This window comes from Spinacia oleracea, chromosome 4 (genome assembly GCF_020520425.1).
Source record: "Spinacia oleracea cultivar Varoflay chromosome 4, BTI_SOV_V1, whole genome shotgun sequence".
NCBI lineage: Eukaryota > Viridiplantae > Streptophyta > Magnoliopsida > Caryophyllales > Amaranthaceae > Spinacia > Spinacia oleracea.
Window position 1 is genome coordinate 18,488,613 of NC_079490.1, and position 13,932 is coordinate 18,502,544.

General features: G+C 39.5%; 1 non-coding gene across 1 annotated transcript; it reads left to right on the forward strand.

Annotated features, from left to right (window-relative positions):
• The first annotated feature begins 13,374 nt into the window (after nt 1-13,374).
• Nucleotides 13,375-13,481, forward strand: LOC130460212 (small nucleolar RNA R71). Its single transcript, XR_008920151.1, has one exon. It is a non-coding gene; the product is annotated as a small nucleolar RNA R71 (small nucleolar RNA).
• Nucleotides 13,482-13,932: the final 451 nt, after the last annotated feature.

Consider the following 13,932-nt stretch of genomic DNA (forward strand, 5'->3'; position numbering starts at 1 on the left):
AGTTTTACGTACTCCCACTAAACTTCTTATATATCTATAAGAATTATGTACGTTTAATGAAACTAAAATACTTATTAGTTTCACTAAAATACATTTCCAATTCCCAATTGCTTGCTTAAATCTGTACTTAGATTTCATAAGCTAGCTTTTCTTTTCAAGTATTTATTTGGATCCACAAATCCTATGACATACCATGTACATAGTTTCTTCCAACATTTGACTGAGGAAGATGTTTTGTCATCCAACTGCCATATGCAATCATTGCTTGAATTATAGACTTAAGTATTACGATTTTGCATGAGGTTTCAACACAATTCACATCGTGAATTTTCTTGTAACCTTTAGCAACTAATCTAGCTTTGTGTGTGAACACAATTTCATATTTGATGGTTTTTATCCTTAAAACAAACTTGCAATCAATAGGTGTGAAACTATTCTTGCAAATCAACAAAATTTCAATTTTGTCATCAAAACATTGAGTATGTTTTATGGCCTCTAACCATCTAAAACATTTGAGTCTATATATGGCCTCTAACCATTTTAGGGAATCTGGGTTTCGTCATAGCTTTCTTACAAGTCACAAACTCATTAATCTACATGATAATAGTTTGACTGCAAGTTGTGGGTTTCTTCACTATCTAATAGAAGAATCTCATAGTGACTTGAACTCTATGCCTACATAGGTTTAGAACATCAAACAACAGAATATCAATAGCCACTTGAAAGTCCTTTGAATATTCTGTTCTCCTTGAAGCACTTGTAAAGTCTTCTAAGAGATGTCTATTCTTTAAAGCCACTTCTAAAGTCCTTAAAGAATAAGTTCGGATTTTCTGAAGCACTTCGAAAAGCCTCCGGAATGTCCGTTTATGTTTGTTGTTCGCCTCGAAGACTTTCGAGGTCTATTTTCTCCCACTTGTCATTTTGGAAACGAATCTCCAAAAGGACATTATTTCGAGCAAACAAACATTATGTTATCAAAAATTCGTGGTAGAAACAATACCCTTCTGTCTCATCACAATGAAACATATATCTAGACTTGGGCCTTAGTTTGTTGAATAACAAGCACTAAGCTCCCACTGAGTTTAGCAACTCTTTAGATATATATAATTGAAAAGATATCCTGAAATTACTTTTTCAATAGCTTTGACGAATTTGGTTTAGTTTGGTGGTAGTTGAGCATTTTGTTTTAGAAATTATAGGAAAAGTCTTTATGATTCATCATTGATCGAATCAAGTACTAATTGACTTCGATTATTCCAACTAAGATATGCCATATCTTATGGACCTAGATTGTGAAATTACAACACACAATCATTGATGATCATATTTGGTCTCAAGTAATCATCAACATGATCTAACCTAGATCTTTATGATTTCTTGCCAAGTGGATTTTATACTTCTGAATCTTTGAACTAGCCAAACAGATTCAACTTATATCACATTTGAGTAAATAAACCTATATGCACTCATATGTGAAATAATAAAGTCATAAAATCTTTCTTTAGCTTTGAACTCTATTGTCTAGGCGTTCTAACAATAGTTCATATCTTTTGTTACTTTCAATAAGTAAGACTAGTTGTCTTAAATTGATCTAGAAATCAATTAACTTTCAAAATTCCATCAACATAGATCTTTTGAATGTTAACTTGTTGATACGGTCTAAGCAACAATGCCAAAGATTAGTGGAACTCAAATCAAGGGGTTGATTTGAACCTAGTAAAGTTTTTAAAGAGTTGTTTGTTTTTAATCAAGCATATTGACTCAACCCGTAATTGACCATTTCATTCAAATAAACAAACAAACATTGTTTTTGTTTTTCTTGAATGTGAGTCTTTCTGTGTTTGAAAACAGAAATTTAGGTATGTTGATTATGGAACAAAATAGCCATTAAGTTCCAGCCTTTGAAAGGACTTAAAACAAACTAGATGATTCTACAACTAATGTAGCATTTCCATGCTTCATTTCCCACTTGTAGGCCATTAGTGTAGCCTAGCTTCCATTGTTTGAGTTATTACCGAAGCAAGAACCTCAAGCGGTATATGATACCAAGGAAGTTTGATTGCTAGGTCACTTTTCTTTAAACATAAACTTATAGGTAGAAACGGAATCATAAATTCCTTTCATTTGTTCCTTGTTTTCCTATTTCTTGTACCCTTTCTTATAGTCTTAAGAATTGAATTCTTTAGTGTTGACTTTTATACTTTGTTAGACATGTCCAATGTCACTCCAACAAGGTTCTTATCATTTAATTTATGTTGAATATTTTGTTTCAACTAGATGATCTTACCAGAAGCTTCTAAAGTTCTCTAAGCATCGATCTATTCGAATGTCTAGGGACTAGACTCATTCGAGAATTAAATGGACAAAGATATTAGGTTGTTAACCATTGGTGAGGCTGAGCGTTTAAACTCAATGCTTTATGATCTCAAAACTACATTGTATTTTGAATTCACAAGCACCAATCGGTTTGCCATTCGACTTTGATACTCGAAAACAACCATAAAAGTCGCTAAAAGAAACGTATATTTTAAATTGCTCATTTTCTCTCATTTCCATGAATCGTTCTTGGATTCACTACCAATCGAGGAAATTTACTGTTATGTACCTTTCTAAAAGGATTTATTGCAGTGCAAGATATTTAATTATAAACAATAATTAAAACATACATTGAATCATGCAAAGTCTAAACATTTATCATGAATAATAACTTGAAAATTAAAGCAATCATGCAATTCAAACAAGTTATTAGCATTTTATACGATTTTATTGTTCCGGCAGGTGTGAATAAAATGATTCCAAGATCCTAAAACCATTGAAGAATTAAGCACAGTTTGTCGACTCAATCCTAAAACATTTTCGTTATGCATCACATAAATGTTCTAATAGTCTAGAAACTATTCTTGGTTGATAGGTACCTCTAAGAACTTATTAGGTAAACCTATCGATTTTGCCACGACATAAAAGGACTCCTTACTTATATCGTTGAGTTTCACCAAAACTAACATGTACTCACAATTATTTGTGTACCTTGCCCCTTTAGGACCAATAAGTAACACCTCGCTGAGCGAAAACTATTACTAGATTGATGTAAAGGATATCCAAGCAAGTGTATATTTTGGCATGACACCTTTTAACTCAATTTTTAAGTTTGGAACTTAAGGCTCTTAATATGTTGGTTAGATTTTAAGTGAACTAAAATCCTTAATCATGCAACATAATCAAGCCACAATCTCATGCATAATTAAGACATATTTAAAGCAATAAATAACTTAAAGCATGCATAAGATAAATGTGATCTAGTATGGCCCGACTTCATCTTGAAGCTTCAACTTCAAAGTCCGTCTCGAAAATCTCCGTGGGAGGCACCATTTTCTTCAAATAGGATAAGCTATAATTAAACTAATTACAACTATTTGATGGTAAGCAGACCATATTTGAATTGAAAAACAATTTTGGTACTTTAGACCATTTACATTCAAATTAATGGTACGCAGACCATATTTTCTATCCTATTTGGGCCATACTAGTCACTTCATAACCTGCAAAACAGTACATATACAATATATACCATTCACCCATTCATTATCATGAATGGCCCATATAGCTGGTTAGTAAAACACGTTATGCATCACATAAATATTTGCAGCAATTAATCAAGGGCACCAATAATCTACCAATTATTCAGTCCTTATTAATTCTAATCAAGTTGTTTTAACCTTAAGGATTTGTAGACCTAATCAAGAGTTTATGACTAAAAGGGCTCCCACTTAAACCAATAAATTCATATGCTTTACTAATTTTAAACATAAAAATGTATTTCTAGTCTAACCGGAAACATACAAATTTAATTAAAATTTAAAGCTCATATAAATTTATAATTGAATCCACAAATTTAATTTATTTTCAGTCGTATTTAAATTAATTCATGATTTTAATTTTAGTTAAATAATTAGAATAAATGAAATTTATTATAATTATAATATTCAAAATTAAAATCCTAGAAAACAATTTAAATTATTAATTTTAAAATTAATTAAAATTACGAAAACAGAAAATTTCAAATTAAAATTTTAAAACAATCTAATCGTAACGCAACAACCCCACGCAACGCACAGCCATGGGCCACATGCACACATCCATCGCTGGCCATGTGCGCGCAGCCCATGCGCTGCGTCGCATCGTTGCTGCATTCCATCGCAAGGCGCGCGCCAGCGCTCGTCGCAACAAGCACGCTGCTCACCATCGCTGGGCGCAGCGCTCGTCGCACGCGCACGCTGCTCACCATCGCTGGGCACAGCGCTCGGCGCACGCGAGCTTGCGCTCGCTGCGCGCGAGGCTCCGCACGCTTGCGCGAGGCAGTGCGCGTTGTGGCGCAGCTCGCTTGCTGCCCACACGCGACTGCTCGTGCCTTGCTTTCGCTCTTGCCCATACGCCCATTGCACACATCCCACGACACAAGGCAGGGCTGCTGCCTTGTGCTCATGCACCATGCCCTTGCTCGCTGCATTCGTACCGCATGGGCGACGAGCTCCCTTGCTCGTCGTCGCATGCCCGCACTATACAACACCCCTTAAGGGTAACACGTAGCGTCCATTGCTTTGTGCGTGCAAGTTATATGAGCGAATCGCATAAAAATTAAAAATTTTATTTTCAAAATTAATGACAAATTAATAAATCATATTAATTTCATAATTTTAGGGCGAAAAATCGAAAATTTTATTAATTTATTGATTTCCGATTAACATGGATTCAAGTCTAGGTCATAAAAATTTAAATTTAACATAAATTTACAATTTTTATGGTGGTTTTTAATCATAGGTATCTAATTAAATTATAACTAATTATGAAAATCAAATTAATTCTAAATTATTCCAATTTTCAACAAATTAATCATAATTACAAATTAGATTGCATAATTAACAAGGCTAGGCATTCAAACTTGTTAAACATATACAGTAGGTCAATCAAAAATTCAAGATTTATCAACAAGAATCGCAAATATTTAATTTAACATCTTAAATTTACGAAATTTTGCGTTCGAAAAACTAAAACCTTCGAAAAGTCATAGTTAGGCTTCGAAGTTGAGAATTCTGGGTTCGGCCGAAAAAAACTTTTTTTGTCAAAATTTTAGAATGCCTTTTACATGCGGAATTGACACAAAAATCACTCGATTTGGATGAGTAACGAAGAAACTGCCGAAAAACTGCGTACGTATAATTAAATAAACGCAATTTGCAATTAATTAACAATTACGAAAATTAATCACCCCTTTTAATTCTTGCAAATTTGTAATATTTAACCATGTTTATGCAATTTAGATTATGAAAATAATAAGAGGCTCGTGATACCACTGTTAGGTTATGATACATATGACAATTCATAAATCATGCGGAAAAACCATAAAGCCAGGAAAGCATATTATTTACACATAATAATTTAGCATAAAATAGATGCATACATGTTGTAGCGTGCCTTCCCTAGCTGCACCCGAACCGAACAAGAACAAGTCTTTAGGACTCCAAATGTCGTCCCTCCGTAGATAGTCCACAGTACGTCCGGATCCGCCTCAAGTTAGACCAACTAGAATCGCCCTTAAGGTGCTTAGGAATTTCGGCTAGTGTTTGCAAGTGTATGGCTGATTTTTATTTTAAAAACTTACCCTTTGAATACTTCAATCGTACCCATAAATTGTGACCCTAGGCACCTATTTATAGGAATATGGAAAAGGAATTGTAATCCTACTAGGATGTGGATTTGCTAGTTAGAACTTTATTAGGACTCTAAATAACAAAACAAATCTAATAGGATTAGGATTTTAATCTTTGCACAAATCCTAATAGGATTAGGATTTCCCGCACAAGCATTGCACAAGCCGTGCACCCGCGCAAGCCTTGCGGCCCACGACAGGCGCACAGCCCACGCTGCTGTGCTCTCGCGCGCGCGTGCCCTTGGCTGGGCCTGGCCTTGCGCTGGGCCTGGTCGAGGCGTGCTTTGGTGCGTGCGGCTCGCTGGGCGATGGCCTGGCTTCGTGCTGGGCCTTCGTCTAGCGGGCCTCGTCCGATGCTAATTCGTACGATACGCTTCCGATTAAATTCCCGATCCCGGAATTCATTTCCGATACGAACAATATTTAATATTTCCGATTCCGGAATTAATTTCCGTTTCGAACAAATATTTAATATTTCCGTTTCCGGAATTATTTTCCGATTCCGATAATATTTCCGATTCTGACAATATTTCCGTTTCCGGCAATATTTCCGATTTCGGCAATATTTTCATTTCCGATAATATTTTCCGATACGTACCATGTTTCAGTTTCCGGCAACATCTACGACTTGGATAATATTTATATTTCCGATACGATCCATATTTCCGTTTCCGGCAATATCATCGTTTCCGGAGTATTCATTTCTTGCTTGTGACGATCTCAGCTCCCACTGAAACCAAGATCCGTCGATTCCGAATATCCATAGATAGAGTATTTAGTGCCATTAAATACTTGATCCGTCTACGTACTATTTGTGTGACCCTACGGGTTCAGTCAAGAGTAAGTTGTGGATTAATATCATTAATTCCACTTGAACTGAAGCGGCCTCTAGCTAGGCATTCAGCTCACTTGATCTCACATAATTATTAACTTGTTAATTAATACTGAACCGCATTTATTAGACTTAACATAGAATGTATACTTGGACCAAGGGCATTATTTCCTTCACCAGGCTGCCCGCCGGGCGAAAAGAGATCTTGCGAGTTCTTTCGACACGCGCCCGGTCGGGCGGCAGTCGCCCGGCGGGCGATATGCGAACGTCCTTCTACGATCATTTTTCTAACTTTTTGCACTTAAGAGCCAATCCTGTACAACGTCAAACGCCCAAAGCAGTAAAAATACCCTCTCCTCACCTCTCTAAAGCAAAGGATAAGCTACAAAACACACAAAATAAAACTAAACAATCGAAAGCAATGAAATACGGGTTGCCTCCCGCAAAGCGCTGGTTTATTTCTAGATCCCGCTCGACCTTGTTACCTTGAATATGCAGTCTATGAGGCGGAGGGATTGAGGTGATGGACCTCAACCACTCCTATAGTAGCCCCATCATGGTACAACTTCAGACGTTGCCCGTTAACTTTGAATCGTTCACCATTATCATTCTCTACTTCAACAGACCCAAACTTGCTTACCATAGTCACGGTGAACGGCCCAGACCACCTAGACTTAAGTTTTCCAGGAAATAACTTAAGCCTAGAGTTAAAGAGTAGAACCTTGTCGCCCACCGCGAACTCTCTATGCAAAATGTGATTGTCGTGCCACTTTTTGGTCTTTTCCTTATAAATCCGGGCACTATCATAAGCTTGTAGTCGGAATTCATCGAGCTCAGCCAATTGAAGTAACCGCTTCTCACCGGCTAACTTTGCATCCATGTTGAGCTGTTTGATTGCCCAATAAGCCTTGTACGCCATTTCTACTGGTAAGTGACACGCCTTGTGTGAGGGGGTCGAAAAAGCACGAGGCTAATGCATGACCTCGTCCCTTGTGGGCGTGACGTCGTCAGATCAAGTGTAGTTAGATTTCCTGTGAGTTTACACCCAATCGACTAGTAATATAGGAGTCGCCATTCAGTTTTTAACGACCATGAGAAAAACTGACAAAACCCGGTTATCGTGACATAAAGGGAGTGCAATTATGTTCGACCACGACGGCCATTGGTTCCCTTGTGATCCCTGGTGTGTGGATCGCTCAACGTACACCCGCAGGGCAGAGATTGAGAGTTCGGGGGACTGTAACTACCGAGAGGAGTGCTCATCGATAACTCCAGAGGCAGGTTATCCTTACTAGCTCAGCATAAATAATTGAAGGGACATGCGTTAACTATTAAACTATTCTGAATTGATTTTAGCAATATGCAACACATAATACTAAATCGATCGTGATTATCTTGTTTAGATTGATTTAAGGTACCTAGCATGATAGTTCAATTGTCCAAGGTATTATCTTTATTAGGCGTGATAGATCAATCAAATTAATAGTTTAACAATTTTATAAAAGGGTGATGAAAGCGATTAAATCATGCGAAGGGACACATTACGACGCACCCTTGAGAGGTGCGTCACGGTTCTCAGAAAACTAACCACTTGGCCTTGCTATTTCTTCTTTTATTTAACGAATCTCGGGTTTCTGAGCAGTGTTCCAGTATTTAGGCTTAATTCATCAGCTACAAGGGACAGGATACGTTCTGTTCGACTTTTGGGCCGATTGCGACAGAACGCGGGATCAATTTCGCAGCGTGAGGCTTAGGCTTAGGGTTGGAGTCAATACTCAGATTATGAATTGTGTGTCTGTTGTCTTCACGTCGGCTTTAGGGGTCTATTTATAGGAAAAAGTGGCGTAGAAAGATAGATCTTTAGGAATATGAATACGAAACGGATTAGGAAAAGAATCCGTCCCAGGTATTTTCGGCGCCTAGGGCTGGGCGCCGATGATTTCGGCGCCCAGACCCAGGCGTTGAAAATAGGGTCTGGGCCGAGCCTTTTGTCAGATTTGGACTCTTAATCACGGAGCTTTTGAGACTTATCCGAGTTTCTTATTGCGTATCAACTTATGACGGAATGCGTCTGGGCCCGTTACGAACTCTAGGTTCGTTAGGAATTTAATTAATACGTAACTCTTATTTCCGAATTATAGCAGGAACAGAATTCCTTTTGTAAATTCTATCTCTTTTAGGATTTATGTTGGAGTGCAACACCTAATTCTGACAGATTTCTATCTTTTATGTCTTGCCACTTTTAACAACTACTTCTTACGGCAGTTACCATTTTTAGCAGGTTTCTATAAATAGCAGGTTTGGCTGAAATGAAAAGGGTGATCGAGATTCGTTATTTTATAGGAGATGCGTTGCCAAGTGGAGATTTATGTTCTCATCATCGAACCTTCCCTTTCGGGAATGGGGACAAAAGTAGGTGTCTACACCTTGCCATACACCAACCGATACGGGGAGGTACCAATAGGTGTCTTAAAGGCGGTTCTGTATGCCCATAGAGTATCATCTAGCTTATCGCTCCAATCCTTCCTAGACTTCGCCACCACCTTCTCAAGGATAGATTTGATCTCCCGGTTGGAGACCTCAACTTGACCGCTCGTCTGAGGGTGGTAGGCTAGCCCGGTGTGGTGATAAACCCCATACTTGCGCAGGAGCGCATCCAGATGCTCCTCATGGAAGTGTGACCCTCCATCACTAATCAAAGCGCGCGGAACCCCAAATCTAGGAAAAATGATCTTCTTGAACAGGGAAATGACCGTCTTAGCATCGTTAGCAGGTGAGGCAACGACTTCCACCCACTTGGACACATAGTCTACAGCAACAAGGATATACAAGTTACCCTTGGACGATGGGAATGGTCCCATGTAGTCGATTCCCCACACATCGAAAACCTCAACCTCAAGGATCCCGTTCTGTGGCATCTCATACCTCCTCGAAATAGTGCCGGCCCTCTGGCACGCATCACAAGCCATAATAAAAGCCTGTGCATCCTTGAACATAGTAGGCCAGTAAAAACCACATTGTGACAACTTAGCGTTAGTCTTTGCCGGTCCATGGTGACCACCATAAGGTGAAGAATGACACCTACTGATAATACCTTGGACTTCCCATTCTAGAACGCAACGCTTGTACAACCCTTCAGCAGTCTCACGAAACAAATAAGGGTCATCCCAAAAATAGAGCCGAACATCATGTAGGAATTTCTTCTTCTGTTGATATGTAAGATCGGCCGGAAGAATACCCCCTACAATGTAGTTAGCAAAATCTGCGAACCATGGTGACTGACTGGCAAGTGCAAGTAAGTGATCATTCGGAAATGAATCATCAATCGGTGTAGACACTTTACCGTCATCATATCTCAATCTAGACAGGTGATCTGCAACAACATTCTCAGCCCCTTTTTTATCGCGAATCTCCAGATCAAACTCCTGTAGCAGTAATATCCATCGAATAAGCCTGAGCTTGGCTTCTTTGTTTGAGAGCAGATACTTAAGAGCCGCATGGTCAGTATAGACTATCACCTTGGACCCAATCAGATAGGTGCGAAACTTGTCCAAGGCATAGACTATGGCTAGAAGCTCCTTCTCGGTAGTAGCATAATTAATTTGAGCTTCATCTAAGGTCTTACTTGCATAGTAGATGGCATGCAAAACCTTTTCCTTTCTCTGACCCAAAACTGCCCCAACTGCATAATCACTTGCATCACACATTATCTCGAACAGAATATCCCATTCGGGAGAACGAATGATGGGAGCCGAAATAAGTGCCTGATTAATCCTGTCAAAGGCCTCAAGAAAAGCATCAGTAAACACAAACGGGGCATCCTTGAGGAGGAGCTGGGTAAGTGGTTTAACAATTTTAGAAAAATCCTTGATAAAGCGGCGATAAAACCCCGCATGACCAAGAAAACTTCTAACACCCTTCACATTAACTGGAGGGGGCAATTGTTCAATCACTTGGACCTTAGCTCGGTCCACCTAAATGCCCTTATCAGATATCAAATGTCCCAAGACCACCCCTTCAGTTACCATGAAATGACACTTTTCCCAGTTTAGGACTAAATTGCACTCTTCACATCTTTTCAACACTTTAGTCAGATTTAGCAAGCAAGAATCAAAAGAAGTACCATAGACACTAAAATCATCCATAAACACTTCCATGATAGACTCAATAAACTCAGAAAAGATACTCATCATGCAACGTTGGAAAGTAGCGGGTGCATTACACAGACCAAAAGGCATCCTACGATATGCAAAGGTACCATAGGGACAGGTGAAGGTGTTCTTTTCCTGGTCGTCTGGATGTATGGGAATTTGAAAGAAACCAGAATAACCATCCAGATAACAAAAAAACTTGTGACAGGCTAGCCTTTCTAACATTTGATCAATGAAGGGAAGGGGGAAGTGGTCCTTTTTAGTAGCAACATTAAGACGCCTATAATCAATGCACATGCGCCAACCTGTGACTACCCTAGTTGGTATCAACTCATTTTTTTCATTTCTCACCACAGTTGTCCCCCCTTTCTTAGGCACTACCTGAACAGGACTCACCCACTTAGAATCAGACACAGCATATACAATACCCGCATCAAGCAATTTCATAACTTCAGCTTTTACAACATCTTGCATGACAGGGTTCAAACGACGCTGGGGTTGGATGCATGGTTTATGATTTTCATCTAGATGTATCCTATGCATGCAAAAGTCAGGGCTAATCCCCTTTAAATCATCAATACTGTACCCAATGGCCCTTTTGTGCTTTTTCAACACAATAAGAAGTTGGGATAACTGGTCTGCATCAAGTGCAGTACTGACGATCACAGGGCAAAGTTGTTCATCATCTAAAAACGTATATTTAAGGTTAGCAGGAAGAGGCTTAAGTTCGGGTTTCTTTACCTCTTTAACAGGACAAACCGGCCGAACTAACCTCTTCAATTTGGTGCCCTCTGGATTGGACCCTTCACCAACAAGAGCCAACTCTAGAGCATCCACTTCAGCACTCCAAGAACTGCTATCACCTGCAGAAGACTCACAACAAAGCATTGCCTCCAAAGGATCTCTTTCGAGAACTTGGGAGACGTTATCACGCGTAATAAAATCAACCACATCAATCCGATAGCATTGTTCTTCCTCTAGCATGGGACTTTTTAAGGCACTATTCAGATTAAAAGTCACCTTATCATCCCCAACAGACAAAGTCAATTTCCCACTTTTAACATCAATGACTGCCCCTGCCGTGTGAAGGAAGGGTCTACCTAAGATAATGGGAATTTGAGAATCCTCTTGCATGTCTATTACCACAAAGTCTACAGGTATATAGAATTTACCTACTCTAACAGGGACGTCCTCTAAAACACCTAAGGGGTATTTGACAGAACGGTCGGCCATTTGCAGAGTGATATTAGTAACCTTAAGCTCACCCATATTCAGTTTAGTACAGACAGACAAAGGCATGACAGACACACTAGCACCTAAATCACATAAAGCTTTATCAATAAATACAGTGCCAATGTTACATGGGATGGAAAAACTCCCGGGGTCTTTAAGTTTAGGTGGAGACTTATTTTGCAAATAGGCACTACATTCCTCAATGAAAGCTACAGTCTCTACCTCACAAAAAGCACGTTTCCTGGTCAAAATATCTTTCATGAATTTAGCATAAGCAGGAACCTGTAAAATTAATTCAGTAAAAGGAACCGTTACCTGCAAATTTTTGACCACTTCCAAGAATCTGCCAAACTGCTTGTCTAGCTTATTCTTGAGTTGCCGGTTTGGGAAGGGGAGTACAATAGGTGGTACTTGAATATCTGTCCCCTTCTTAACCTCAGTTGTAGCCTCATTCTCATTGACTACCTTTTCAGCTTCCTTACCATCCATAACTATCTCTGGGACTTCCTCACTAACCAGACCACTAGCAGACACCCCAGAATCAACCTCAACTGGCATAGAAGGACCATCATAGTCCCTACCACTCCTCAATGTAATTACATTTGCAGTTTCCCTATTTTCGGGCTGTGAAGGAAATTGGCCTGGTGGCCTCCCTGCAATAGTAGTAGCCATCTGTGCCAACTGTGTATCAATGATCTTGTTGTGAGCAGTAAGAGCATCGATCTTTGCATCCTTTTCACTTAGAGATTTTTGTATTTGTAGCATCATGTTTCTCATCTCTACTAGCATAGGGTCAGGCTGTGTGGCTTGAGGTTGTGGTGGTGGAGGTGATGTGTGTTGTCTAGGGAACCCAGGTGGTCCACTAGACTGTTGGTTGTAGTTGTTCTGTGGTTGGTAGGATTGTTGATGTGGGGGTTGGTATGGTTGTTGTGGTGGATGTTGGACTTGGTGAGGGTTCTAGATATTGTTGCTCCTGTAGGATAGTAGAGGGTTGTTTTTTGTAGCCCTCATTGTAAGAGTTGGAGAATGGGTTGTTTTGTTTGTAGGATTGAAATGCGTTACATTGTTCAACAGAACTCCTACATTCCTGTGCATAATGACCAGACATTCCACAACTTTCACAAACAGTAGCAGGTTGGGCACTCATAGCAGCTACACTAACAGGTTGGGCAGATTGAGCATTGGCTGCTTGCATATTATCAAACTTATAGTGTAAAGCAGTCAATTGGGCAGTTAATTGTTCAATAGAATTTAAATCATGCTTACCACCCCTATTAGATAAACCTCTAGGATTCCCATACTGGGAATTGTGAATGGCTATCTCCTCAATCACCTCCATAGCTCTAGGTACCTCAAGTTGCATGAATCTCCCACTGGAAGCTGAATCTAACAAACATCTAGACTCATTACCCAAACCATTATAAAACTGCTGAATCAAGAACCAATCATCCAAACCATGGTGCGGGCACTCTCTCTACAAGTCCTTGAATCTCTCCCAGACCTCGAACAAACTCTCATCTGCTTGTTGTGAGATACCTAATATCTGACCCCTCAGACGAGCCGTTTTCTCAGGTGGAAAATATTTAACATAAAAAGCAAGAGCCAAGGACTCCCAATTAGTGATTTTCAAAGCCGCCCGATTCAACCCATTAATCCACAATTTAGCTTTCCCACTCAAAGAGAGCGGGAAAAGTATCTCCATAGTCTGCTCCGGAGTCAATCCCTTTTGCTTAATGGTGGAACAATATTGGATGAAGGACTGTATGTGAAGATTCGGATCTTCACCTGGTTCCCCACCGTACTGGCGTCTCTCAATCATGTTAATCAATGCAGGCTCAATCTTGAAGGTCTCAGTTGCAATAGAAGGCATGATTGCCTTCGGTAGCACGGATAGACTTGGCTTAGAGTAGTCTGTAAGCCGTGGGGTAGGTGGCGGTAGTGGAGTTTCGTCACCCATCTCTATCTCTGAAACTGAATCTGTATCTGAAGGAAAAACATCGCCAATATTA